This window comes from Tachypleus tridentatus, chromosome 7 (genome assembly GCF_004210375.1).
Source record: "Tachypleus tridentatus isolate NWPU-2018 chromosome 7, ASM421037v1, whole genome shotgun sequence".
NCBI lineage: Eukaryota > Metazoa > Arthropoda > Merostomata > Xiphosura > Limulidae > Tachypleus > Tachypleus tridentatus.
In genome coordinates, this window is record NC_134831.1 from 95,616,910 (window position 1) to 95,631,777 (window position 14,868).

At 34.4% G+C, this 14,868-nt stretch overlaps 1 protein-coding gene across 17 annotated transcripts in view; it reads right to left on the bottom strand.

Annotated features, from left to right (window-relative positions):
* The window catches only part of LOC143256242 (RNA-binding protein Musashi homolog Rbp6-like), a 291,694-nt gene that overhangs the window by 221,897 nt on the left and 54,929 nt on the right, over positions 1–14,868 (bottom strand). The gene's annotated exons all lie outside the window — the stretch shown is intronic.

Genomic DNA, 14,868 nt, shown 5'->3' on the forward strand with positions numbered 1-14,868 from the left:
AATAGCCAAGTTTACTTGTAAGTAAGTAATAGCCAAGTTTACTTGTAAGTAAGTAATAGCCAAATTTTCTTGTCACTAAGTAATAGCTAAGTTTACTTGTCACTAAGCAATAGCCAAGTTTACTTGTAACTAAGCAATAGCCAAGTTTCCTTGTAAGTAAGTAATAGCCAAGTTTTCTTGTAACTAAGTAATAGCCAAGTTTACTTGTAACTAAGTAATAGCCAAGTTTTCTTGTCACTAAGTAATAGCCAAGTTTACTTGTAACTAAGTAATATAATAAGTTTCCTTGTAAGTAAGTAATAGCCAAGTTTTCTTGTAACTAAGTAATAGCCAAGTTTACTTGTAACTAAGTAATAATAAGTTTACTTGTAACTAAGTAATAGCCAAGTTTACTTGTAACTAAGTAATAGCCAAGTTTTCTTGTAACTAAGTAATAGCCAAGTTTACTTGTAACTAAGTAATAGACAAGTTTACTTGTAACTAAGTAATAGCCAAGTTTTCTTGTAAGTAAGTAATACCCACGTTTACTTGTAACTAAGTAATAGCCAAGTTTTCTTGTAACTAAGTAATAGCCAAGTTTACTTGTAACTAAGTAATAGCCAAGTTTACTTGTAACTAAGTAATAGCCACGTTTACTTGTAACTAAGTAATAGCCAAGTTTACTTGTAACTAAGTAATAGCCAAGTTTACTTGTAACTAAGTAATAGCCAAGTTTTCTTGTAAGTAAGTAATAGCCAAGTTTTCTTGTAATTAAGTAATAGCCAAGTTTACTTGTAACTAAGTAATAGCCAAGTTTTCTTGTAACTAAGTAATAGCTAAGATTCGTGTAAATAAGTGATAGCTAGTTAAGACGACATGGATATAAAGTTAAAAACAAATATTTTAATTGAGATTGAGTAGTGTTGTGGTAATGACGTCACACAGAACGATTAAATCAACAATTAAAGTACATAAACAGACAGAATAAACACCAAAAGGCTATGTATGACTTGATGTGTTTAGGTCATTCACGAGGAACTAGCTTGTGAAGAGCACCCAACGTGAGGTCTTGGACTACTCGAATAATGGGGTTTGACTGTCCAATCGTTTAATATATCTGAAGTACAGAAGATTTCAGTTGTTGTTAATATCTGCCATACTAAAGTACAGAACCTTTCTGTTGTTGTTAATATCTGCCATCGTAAAGTACAGAACATTTTTGTTGTTGTTAATATCTGCCATTCTAAAGTACAAAACATTTCTTTTGTTGTTAATATATGCCATCCTAAAGTACAGAACATTTCTGTTGTTGTTAATATCTGCCATACTAAAGTACAGAACATTTCTTTTGTTGTTAATATATGCCATCCTAAAGTACAGAACATTTCTGTTGTTGTTAATATCTGCCATTCTAAAGTACAAAACATTTCTTTTGTTGTTAATATATGCCATCCTAAAGTACAGAACACTTCTGTTGTTGTTAATATCTGCCATCCTAAAGTACAGAGCATTTCTGTTGTTGTTAATATCTACCATCCTAGAGTACAGAACATTTATTTTGTTTTTTATATCTGCCATCCTAAAGTACAGAACATTTCTGTTGTTGTTAATATCTGCCATACTAAAGTACAGAACATTTCTTTTGTTGTTAATATATGCCATCCTAAAGTACAGAACATTTCTGTTGTTGTTAATATCTGCCATTCTAAAGTACAAAACATTTCTTTTGTTGTTAATATCTGCCATCCTAAAGTACAGAACACTTCTGTTGTTGTTAATATCTGCCATCCTAAAGTACAGAACATTTCTGTTGTTGTTAATATCTACCATCCTAGAGTACAGAACATTTATTTTGTTTTTAATATCTGCCATCCTAAAGTACAGAATATTTCTGTTGTTGTTAATATCTGCCATCCTAGAGTACAGAACATTTCTGTTGTTGTTAATATCTGCCATACTAAAGTACAGAACATTTCTGTTGTTGTTAATATCTGCCATCCTAAAGTACAGAACATTTCTGTTGTTGTTAATATATGCCATACTAAAGTACAGAACATTGTTGTTAATATATGTCATACTAAAGTACAAAACATTTCTGTTGTTTTTAATATCTGCTATAGTAAAGTACAACACATTTCTGTTGTTTTTAATATCTGCTATAGTAAAGTACAACACATTTCTGTTGTTTTTAATATCTGCTATAGTAAAGTACAACACATTTCTGTTGTTTTTAATATCTGCTATAGTAAAGTACAGAACATTTCTGTTGTTGTTATTGGGTTTGTTTTTTTTCGTCAACGGCTGTGGACTTGAATATTTGGATCTACAGTCTGGCACTCTAACTAGCAGGCCACGCCAAGCCAAAAACAAACCAGATCTGTCGTCGGAGAGTGATGAAAAGTCTGGAATTAGGGCTAGCAAAAACTTTTGTTCAAGCAACGTAAACAACGACTTATTGTTTTAGAATCACAACTCGGTAAACAAATGGTTTGTGTTTTTGTGACAGCGAATGACGAGAAGGAAACAAGCTGTTGAATTACACAGATTGCCAACTGTTAAAAGATCATCACAGAATAAGTTTGGCGTCTTCTTTTAGAAACCAGACAAAAAGCTAAAAGCAGTTGACAATATCCATTGAACTGTCTAAAGATTTATTCTGTGCACATATTTCCTCGAAAGGTAATTTTAAACTCATTGACTGAACTGTTCGAAGGTGTTGAGGCATAGCACATTTAGCACTACCTAGCAAAAAATTCTGAATTTTATTATATTACGGATTCATAACAATTAAAGACTGGACATTTATTTATCCTTTTAGGACAGCCCACTACTATAAACTTGACTTCTAGTTAAGTTAAATATACAATCCAAGTTTCTTTATAAACGCTACTGCATTTATTATGATACTTAGTATCACACTACATAAACTTTGTTTTAATAATAGGAAGTTTCGTTTCTTTGATTTATTGTTGTAAGTGTACCATAAAACTTCTGTAAAACAAAAATATTTATTTTCTGTAAAAACAGGTATATTGACTTTCTGTAAGAATATTAATTGTCTGTAAAAACAAAAATATTCGCTTTCTTTAAAAACTAAAGTTAACCAATTAAAAGACAGTAATTTTCAATAAAAGCAAAGTTAATTATTTTTCGTAGAAAGTATGATAAATTGCTGTAAAATAAAGATGGCCGATTCCAGTGAATAAAGTTTATAACTTTAAGCAAAAACAACATAATCACTTTGTACCGTAAACCCAAACACCGCTATTTTGTGATCTCATTATGGTTCTAACAAATTGAACAGCTTCGAATCTAAATGTAATCCTTATAAATCAGAACGTTCTATTGGAAAGTTCTCTCTGGTTTTACAGTGAGCGGTTGACAAGACTTGTTTGCACATTTATTAAATGGAAATGTGACATTACCCATTTCTGGGCAAAATGAAACAATAAGTGTCATGTTTAAAATGCACCAGTGAACTAATGTTGAAACTTTCAGGTTAACTATTTATTTACTGGTGAAATTGTTACAAATTTAATTTATTATAAAACGTAAAATAATTTTACTCGAGGGTTTCAGTTTGAGAAGCGAAACTCATGGTGTTAATAGTGATGAGGAAGTGACGTTAAGAGAGATAACAAATTCAAACATGTTATACACTAAAAACCCATGGTGTTAATAGTGATGAGGAAGTGACGTTAAGAGAGATAAAAAATTCAAACATGTTATACACTAAAAACCCATGGTGTTAATAGTGAAGAGGAAGTGACGTTAAGAGAGATAAAAAATTTAAACATGTTATACACTAAAAACCTATGGTGTTAATAGTGATGAGGAAGTGATGTTAAGAGAGATAAAAAATTCAAACATGTTATACACTGAAAACCCATGGTGTTAATAGTGATAAGGAAGTGACGTTAAGAGAGATAACAAATTCAAACATGTTATACACTAAAAACCCATGGTGTTAATAGTGATGAGGAAGTGACGTTAAGAGAGATAAAAAATTCAAACATGTTATACACTAAAAACCCATGGTGTTAATAGTGATGAGGAAGTGACGTTAAGAGAGATAACAAATTCAAACATGTTATACACTAAAAACCCATGGTGTTAATAGTGATGAGGAAGTGACGTTAAGAGAGATAAAAAAATCAAACATGTTATACACTAAAAACCCATGGTGTTAATAGTGATGAGGAAGTGACGTTAAGAGAGATAACAAATTCAAACATGTTATACACTAAAAACCCATGGTGTTAATAGTGATGAGGAAGTGACGTTAAGAGAGATAACAAATTCAAACATGTTATACACTAAAAACCCATGGTGTTAATAGTGATGAGGAAGGGAACGTATCCACTTACATAACACACAAAGAAACGTAAACATCAGGGAACATGTACACTTACATAACACACAAAGAAACGTAAACATCAGGGAACGTATCCACTTACATAACACACAAAGAAACGTAAACATCAGGGAACGTGTACACTTACATAACACACAAAGAAACGTAAACATCAGGGAACGTGTACACTTACATAACACACAAAGAAACGTAAACATCAGGGAACGTGTACACTTACATAACACACAAAGAAACGTAAACATCAGGAAACGTGTACACTTACATAACACACAAAGAAACGTAAACATCAGGGAACATGTACACTTACATAACACACAAAGAAAAGTAAACATCAGGGAACGTGTACACTTACATAACACACAAAGAAACGTAAACATCAGGGAACGTGTACACTTACATAACACACAAAGAAAAGTAAACATCAGGGAACGTATCCACTTACATAACACACAAAGAAAAGTAAACATCAGGGAACGTATCCACTTACATAACACACAAAGAAACGTAAACATCAGGGAACGTGTACACTTACATAACACACAAAAAAACGTAAACATCAGGGAACGTATCCACTTACATAACACACAAAGAAACGTAAACATCAGGGAACATGTACACTTACATAACACACAAAGAAACGTAAACATCAGGGAACGTGTACACTTACATAACACACAAAGAAACGTAAACATCAGGGAACGTATCCACGTACATAACACACAAAGAAACGTAAACATCAGGGAACGTGTACACTTACATAACACACAAAGAAACGTAAACATCAGGGAACGTGTACACTTACATAACACACAAAGAAACGTAAACATCAGGGAACGTGTACACTTACATAACACACAAAGAAACGTAAACATCAGGGAACGTGTCCACTTACATAACACACAAAGAAACGTAAACATCAGGGAACGTGTACACTTACATAACACACAAAGAAACGTAAACATCAGGGAACGTGTCCACTTACATAACACACAAAGAAACGTAAACATCAGGGAACGTGTCCACTTACATAACACACAAAGAAACGTAAACATCAGGGAACGTGTACACTTACATAACACACAAAGAAACGTAAACATCAGGGGGCGTCTCCACTCACACACTACACCAAACAAGCTGATAAATTACACAAAATAAAACAACACATTTCACATTCGATGCAGATAGTTTTACTTTAGAACTAAATATACGTGCCCACAAAATGTTTCAAATAGATATTGACACTAATATCTCAAGATACACAGAGTTTACAATTCAAACATGGAACTGGGTTTAATTACACACTTGGAACTGGATTTAAATACATAGCCGTGTCATAAAGAAAACTGAAGATACATAGAGCTGACTATCCATACTTGGAACTGGGTTTAATTACATAGCCGTGTCTTTAAGAGAACTTAAGAAACATGGAGTTGACTATTAACACTTAGAACTGGGTTTAATGACATATGTCAAAAAGAGAACTGAAGAAACAAAGCGCTGACTATTCATACTTAGAACTGGGTATAATTACATAGCCGTGTCACTATGAGAACTGAAGAAACATAGACCTGACTATTCCCATTTGAACTGGGTTTAATTACATAGAACTTAAGACACGTGGAGTTGACTATTCACATTTGGAACTGGGTTTAATTACCTAGCCGTGTCACTAAGAGAAATGAAGAAACATAAAGCTGACTATTCACACTTGGAACAGGATTTAATTACATAGCCGTGTGAAAAAGAGAACTGAAGAAATATGGAGCTGACAATTCACACTTGGAAGAGTATCATTATTTTAAAAGAACGTAATATTTAAGTATAAATAACACCATATCAGTTGGTATACAGTGACTGAATGTTATAAAAATTTTATTCTCGAACTCAAAAAACGTATTTACCAGAAACTATTGATACCTTTCTACAACTTATTGATTTATTTCCACGTAAAACAAATACGTGTTGTTCAAAAGTGGTTTATTTTTTATTTCCTAGAACCCTAATGTGCATTGCACTTGTAAAAAGAATCACCGATGTTTTTTGGCTGATTGCGATTCGATGTATTTTAGAAACGTTTCATTAAATATCAGATTCGAACTTGGTGAACTGTGGAAAACGTTCTTGTTATATTGGAAACTTTTCTCGGAACACAATTAATGTTAGCTAGAAAACGTTGATATCACGTGTTTTAAGCAATACATTTTTACGTGCACTAAATAACCAGTATCGATTATTCTAGAACAAATCGTAGACCATAAGGGTATTCGACGTTTAACGTATGTGATTAATGAGGTTCTATATTATAATTCAGTAAAATCAGATCTTTTTTATTGTTATTTAAAATAGTTTTGAAAGGTCAGTGTATTCATTCATCTATTTTTACTGAATAACTCGATGCAGAGTAACCCTATAAGGCCACTTCTTATGAAGACTATATACGACTCTAAACAACCAAAACCTTGCTTACCACAACAATAACCCCAGACGTATGTTACAAGTCTGTTGTATGCATGACTATAGCATAAGTTCACGTATTGGCTGATGCATAATATTGGTGTTGCATCTTATAGAGTTTACTTCCACATAACAACAATGTGGCTTCACAACATAACAATTTATGTAAGAAATGATATCTTGACAGAAAGTTGTGTTTTTTTCGCCACAACAATAATCAACTGTGGTAGAGTTCACATTTTACTCGTATGTTATATCGTTACAAAAATGCATTATTTGTTATAAATCATACAAAACCTGTGTTTTATATCGTTACAACAAACACTTATGTTATAATTCACACAATCCTGTGTTTTATATCGCTATAACAATGAGTTATGTTACAGTTCACACAAATCTGTGTCTTACATCACCACAAGAATCGGTTGTGTTATAATTCAAACAATCCTGTGTGTTAAATCACCAAGAGAATCAGTTATGTTATAGTTCACACAAACCTGTGTTTCATATAACCACAAGAATCTGTTTTGTTACCGTTCACACAATACTTGTGTGTTATATCGTTACAGCAATCAACTGTGTTGGTCTTTAGGTAGTCTTGGTCGAAATTCAACACAAGAGAAAGATACAAAACAAGAAACAAAGACAAAACTAGCTTATTATTTGAATACAGGTTTCTATAGACCGAGAAGTTCAGCTGGTGTTAAGTTCCACTCTACATACGAGGTCTGTTCAAAAAATACGCGGACTGACGTCATAAAACAAAATGTACTTTTTATTTAGAAGTTACAGGTCTGGGACCCCTTCAAAGTACTCTCCTCCCCAACGCACACACTTATCCCAACGGTGTTTCCACTTGTTGAAACAGTCCTGGTACGCTTCTTTTGTAATGTCCTCCAGCTCCGTCGCATTTGCCTTAATCTTGGGAATCGTCTCAAATCTTCTTCCTTTCAAGGGTCTTTTGAGTTTGGGGAACAAGAAAAAATCGCAAGGAGCAAGGTCAGGTGAGTAGGGGGGGTGGGGAAGAACAGTGATCGAGTGTTTGGCCAAAAACACACGAGTTCTGAGGGCTGAATTTCGCAGCTACGCGGTGCATCTTCAATTTTTCGGTCAAAATCTCGTAACAAGATCCAACTGATATCCCACACTCTTCAGCAAGCTCCCTGACAGTCAGACGTCGATTTGCCCGCACCAGGGTGATGATTTTGTCGACGTGTGGGTCGTCAATTGACGTGGAAAGACGTCCAGGACGCTCATCATCTTCTATGGACTGTCAACCATCCTTAAAACGTTCATGCCACTTGAAACATGCCGTACGCTTCATGGCAACATCACCGTAAGCCGTGTTAAGCATAGCAAAAGTTTCAGTCGCAGATTTTCCAAGTTTAACACAAAATTTCATAGCAAGTCGTTGCTCCTTCAGGTCATTCATTCTGAAATCCGCCAAACGAAAAAAATCGCACTTCACTTAAAACCGCGTAGCTAATACACAAATGAAGATGTCTGCAATCGGGAAATGGCGTCGTAATCAGCTGATATGTGCGAACCTAGCGACACCAAGCGGATTCCCGGAACCAACTGGAGCAGCTCAATTCAAACAGTCCGTGTATTTTTTGAACAGCCCTCGTAAACTAAGGGAGAACTTACTGGTATTGTTTGAGTGTAGTGTTCTACATAGTTTGCTTTTAAATAATACTTTTGCACGGTGTTAAATTACACAACCAGTAAACATTATTTTATAATGACCCTTACGTTGTTGGCCCGACATGGCAAGATAGTTGGGGCGTTCAACTCGTAATCTGAGGGTCGCAGGTTCGAATCCCCATCACACTAAATATACACTCCCTTTCAGCCGTAGGGGCATTATAACGTAACGGTCAATTCCACTTTTCGTTTCTGAAAGAGTAGTCCAAGAGTTGACGGTGGACGGTGATTCCACTAGGATTACACTGGTAAATTAGGGACGGCTAGCGCAGATAGCCCTAGTATAGCTATCCACGAAATTCAAAAAAAAAAAAACTTCCGTTGTTCAGCGGTAAGACTGAGGGCTTATAACGCAAAAAATATTGGGTTCTATTTCCACAACGTACACATCGCAGATAGCCCCCTGACAACAACAACGAAAAATGTATGTATTCTGTATTCGCGTAAAAAAACATGATATTTTCCATTCGAGCTGGATATATATTTATATTTAACAAATAAAATACGCAATGTTGTAAAATAAACTGCCTAATTAAACGAAATCACGTTTTAAACTCTTTAGGTTTGTGAAAAGTCTGTGTATGGTTAGAGGGTCCGCATTTTCCAAATCACTTGCTTCTGACCATTTGTTTGTTTGTTTTTGAATTTCGCAGAAAGCTACTCGAGGGCTAACTGTGCTAGCCGTCCCTAATTTAGCAGTGTAAGACTAGAGGGAAGATCACCACCCACCGCCAACTCTCGTAATACTCTTTTACCAACAAATAGTGGGATTGAGCGTTACATTATAACGCCCCCACGGCTGGGAGGGCTAGCATGTTTGGCGCGACCGGGATGCGAACCCGAGACCCTCAGATTACGAGTCGCACGCCTTAACACGCTTGGCCATGCCGGGCCAGCTTCTGAGCAAGGTGTTAACTAGATAATATAATTATTCAACATAAATCATGACGCATGCGGATTTCCTCAATAAAAATGTGATGTTTCACGCGTTCAACAGAATTCCCGAGGGTAGCGCCCACTAATCACTCAGGTAAAACATGGCACAAAACGTACCTGTCTAACACAGATGGTGTTAGTGGATATACGTCATGTTGCTTTACAAATCAGGTGACAATTTGTTCTGAACTTTCAATGGCTATCATTTATATATATATATATATGTGTGTGTGTACTAACTTAATGAATTGAATATCAAATAAAGCCATCAGCGAATAATCTACTACTTTTTCCCGTAATGATTAATGTAAATTATTTATACAAGCTTGATACACAATCCTTATCTATGGGGGTCTCTTCTACCACAATTCACCCCTTTCCTCCCCCCCCCCATCAATCACAGATCCCCCGGTAGACAGCCAACCTCATTACCTGTTCATTCGTACGTTATGTCATTCTAGTTGTCATCGTATAAGCTGTATTTTCTTTACAGGTGGTATCTAATAATTACCTTCTACTATTAACATACCCAATACAAACACCTTCCATTGTGTGTCGAGTTAAAGAAAGGACGCTCAGAAAGATTCATGATCTTTGAACAATAGTATAATCCAGAAAGATTGAATTCCACTGAAAGGAACCCAGTGAACTTTCATCAAACGTGTGTATTAATTCCTAAAACGTTAATGAAGTATGCTGAAGAACTATGGATTTTAATGGAGTATACTAAAGGGCTACAGACTTTAAGGAAGTATACTAAAGGACTATAGACTTTAAGGAAGTGTACTAAAGAACTGTGGTATTTAATAAAGTATAGTAAAAGATTATGGACTTTAATGAAGTATACAAAAGGACTATGGACTTTAATGAAGTATACTAAATGACTATGGATTTTAATGAAGTATACTAAAGGACTATGGACTTTAATGAAGTATATTAAAAAACTGTGGTATTTAATGAAGTATAGTAAAATATTTTGGACTTTAAGGAAATATACTAAAGGAATATGGACTTTAATGAAGTATAGTAAAATATTATGGACTTTAATGGATAAACTAAAGGAATATGAACTTTAATGGAGTATACTAAAGGACTATAGACTTTAAGGAAGTATACTAAAGGAATATGGACTTTAATGGAGTATACTAAAAGACTGTGGTATTTAATGAAGTATAGTAAAATATTATGGACTTTAAGGAAATATACTAAAGGAATATGGACTTTAATGGAGTATACTAAAAGACTGTGGATTTCAAGGACGTATAGTAAAATATTATGGACTTTAAGGAAATATACTAAAGGAATATGGACTTTAATGAAGTATACTAAAGGAATATGAACTTTAATGGAGTATACTAAAGGAATATGAACTTTAATGGAGTATACTAAAGGACTATAGACTTTAAGGAAGTATACTAAAGGAATATAGACTTTAAGGAAGTGTACTAAAGAACTGTGATATTTAATGAAGTATAGTAAAAGATTATGAACTTTAATGAAGTAGACAAAAGGACTATGGACTTTAATGAAGTATAGTAAAATATTATGGACTTTAAGGAAATATACTAAAGGAATATGGACTTTAATGAAGTATACTAAAGCAATATGGACTTTAAGGAAGTATACTAAAGGAATATTGACTTTAATGGAGTATACTAAAAGACTGTGGATTTCAAGGACGTATAGTAAAATATTATGGACTTTAAGGAAATATACTAAAGGAATATGGACTTTAATGAAGTATACTAAAGGAATATGAACTTTAATGAATATACTAAATGACTATGACCTTTAATGGAGTATACTAAAGGACTATGGACTTTAATGAAGTATACTAAAGGACTATAGACTTTAAGGAAGTGTACTAAAGAACTGTGATATTTAATGAAGTATAGCAAAAGATTATGGACTTTAATGAAGTATAGTAAAATATTATGGACTTTAAGGAAATATACTAAAGGAATATGGACTTTAATGAAGTATACTAAAGGAATATGGACTTTAATGGATATACTAAAGGAATATGAACTTTAATGGAGTATACTAAAGAACTATAGACTTTAAGGAAGTATACTAAAGGAATATGGACTTTAATGGAGTATACTAAAGGACTGTGAACTTCAAGGAAGTATACTGAAAGGAATGTGGACTTTAATGAAGTATACTAAAGGACTGTGGACTTCAAGGAAGTATACTAAAGGCCTGTGGACTTTAATGAAGTATACTAAAGGACTGTGGACTTCAAGGAAATATACAAAAGGCCTGTGGACTTTAATGACGTATGCTAAAGGACTGTGATATTTAATGAAGCATAGTAAAAGATTACGGACTTTAATGAAGTACACTAAAGCACTATAGACTTCAAGGAAATATACTAAAGGACTATGGACTTTAATGAAGTATACTAAATGACTATGGACTTTAATGAAGTATACTAAAGGACTGTGGTATTTAATGAAGCATAGTAAAATATTATGGACTTTAAGGAAATATACTAAAGGAATATGGATTTTAATGAAGTATATGGACTTTAATTGAAATATAACATATCTGTCACACGTATCTTCCCTGTCCATAAACACGTATATAGTATATTTGCATTAGTTTGTTCGTTTGTTTTGAATTTCGCACAAAGCTACTCGAGGGCTATCTGTGCTAGCCATCCCTAAATTAGCAGTGTAAGGCTTTAGGGAAGGCAACTAGTCATCATCACCCACCGCCAACTCTTGGGCTACTCTTTTATCAACGAATAGTGGGATTGACCGTAACATTATAACGCCCCCACGGCTGGGAGGGCGAGCATGTTTGGCGCGACGGGAGATGCGAACCCGCGACCCTCAGATTACGAGTCGCACGCCTTAACACACTTGGCCATGCCGGGCCAATCAGTAAAGAGAATATTGTGAAACTTAATTGATTCAAACCACGCCACCTATAACTTCTATAAATGTTGAGTGCCCTTAGTAATTACCAGAAACTTAATTAAAATGTTGACAAGCTAATGGCTTGATAATGACGCAATAGGAGCAAAATGGTCGTTAGTTTAAACAGTTTGACGGGAAGGTAATCCTAGGCTTGAATAAATAAACTAGACAACACAGGAACGTTTAGTGAGACAATAGAGACGATAAACCAAAATAAGATATTCAGGAGATACTAATGAGATATAAGTAAGAATACAGAAACATTGTAAACAGTGGAGTCGATAACATTGATAAATATCATTGTTTGTCATCCAAAACATAAATATGAAATAAAATATTCAAAAATTGCCTTAAATTATTATTTAAGTTGTGATGACTGTATATATACATATATGTTATGGCGCTAGACCTCATAATCGAATTTCGTGACTTCCAATCAGCCTTTAGCGGGATCAAAACTCGTCGCTGAACATACGCATTTTAGGCCCAGCATAGCCAGGTGGTTAGGATACTTGACTCGCATTCTGAGGACTGCGGATTTGAGTCCTCGTCATACTAAACATGCTCGTCCTTTCAGCCGTGGGGACGTTATACTGTTTCGATTAATTCCACTACTCGTTGATAAAAGAGCAGTCCCTGAGTTGGTGGTGCTGAATAGCTACCTTCCCTCTAGTCTTTCACTGCTAAATTAAGGACGGCTAGTTTTACGCGAAATTCCAATCATATAAAATCAAATACCCCTATCAAGCCGTCGAGACTTTATAATATGACAGTCAATTAATCCAATATTCATTTGTAAAAGAGAGATCATGGGTTAGCGTTGTATGCTGTTTTCCAGCAGGCTTCTATCTGGTCTACCACTTCAGAAATTAGGGATTCCTGACGCAGGTGACTCACAAATAGCTTTACCAGAAAATTCACCCAACATGCAAAGGTATTTAATTATCCTGCGTCGTCCCTAATTCTGAGCTACTGAGCAGCAGGAAAACAACCAATCAACAACATCTTACTCAGCGATTGACTGTCGCTCTTATAACGCACTTAGGTCTTAAAGTGCGAAGAATATTTTGTGGTACAGTATGGATTAGGACATCATTCGATAGATGAAGAATCCATTGATAACCTACATCCAGAGATGGGAAGGAAGACGCAGAAAAAGTGTTCAGTTGAAAATGTCCTTATGCGAAAGTTGTCACAAAATTCCTTGAAGTAGATGTTAAGTTTATCAAAGAAAGTAGATCTTAAAGTTTTTGTGGAAAAAATAGTAACCCAAAGGATTTCTGGTGGAAGTTTGGATTTTCATGCAGTAGTAATCCTAATCAAATCATTAGTTTAGTTGTCGAAAAACAGTGTAGTTTCCCAACCAGCTTATTAACATAACCAGACGATGTTTTTCCAAGTAATTTATGTTCCACGTAAAGTATATATTAAACTTAACAAAGGATTTATTTGTTTGGTTTGGTTTGTTTTGAATTTCGCGCAAAACTACTGGAAGGCTATCTGCGCCTTAACAAAGGAAAACTAACATATATGTTTATAATTTTGTTTTCAATCACGAAGCTGCACAATGGGTTATCAGTATTCTGCCCACCGTGGGCACTGAAAACTGGTTTTTTTATTGCGTTATAAGTCATCATATTTACTGTTAAGTTATTTTGGTGGAAGGAGTTTGAAAAAACACGAAACTATAAGAAATCTTACATTTAGTTCTTCCAAACATCCCGCAGATGGCACTTCTAGAAACTCGTTCTCCATTAATTACTGCACGTAATTATTTGTTATTCTTCACCTAAGTGGCACGTGGGTTGAACACCTCAAAACTCAAACCATCTGTATTTTAGAACTACTAAAAAGAATGAATCAGCAGCACCCACCGCCTACGTGGTCACTCTTAACCGGATATTAGGGTTGACAAACGTCACTACAATGTAACCAGTAATATATTAATGGCTCTAAATTTGAAACTTCTGATCTCTTTTCCGGTAAACTAATAACAAGGCGACGTCAGGCCTAAGTTATTACAACAGATGTTTTGACTTGTGTATGCCAATGTTAAAAACCGTATTAGTATAATAGAAAATTTTCAGTGTGATAATATTTGTATTTAATAGAACAATTATTTAGTTCTAATAATTATGTGAATATTTTAATTATTTAGATTTTTTTTTTTATTCTGCTTTTTCCTCTGAGGTCATGAATGAGTCCGAAAGAGAAGCCAGATTAATTAAGGTCATAATCAAATATTCAAAGCGTAGTTTGAGCGGGCAGAGTTTCTCATATTGAATTTCTTTTGTAATTTAGCATTCTCTTTGTTTACCAAACAAAAATAAGTCAGTAAAACGTACAGTTAAACTAGATTGAACATTGGAATTCTGTTTTAAAATAGGTGGCCGGAAACAAAAAATATCTCAAAGATTATCTGCGAGACGTGAACAGACCACTTTTTAATAAAATGCATGTGTAATTTAACTTTTAAATTAGATTGTTAGAGCTGTA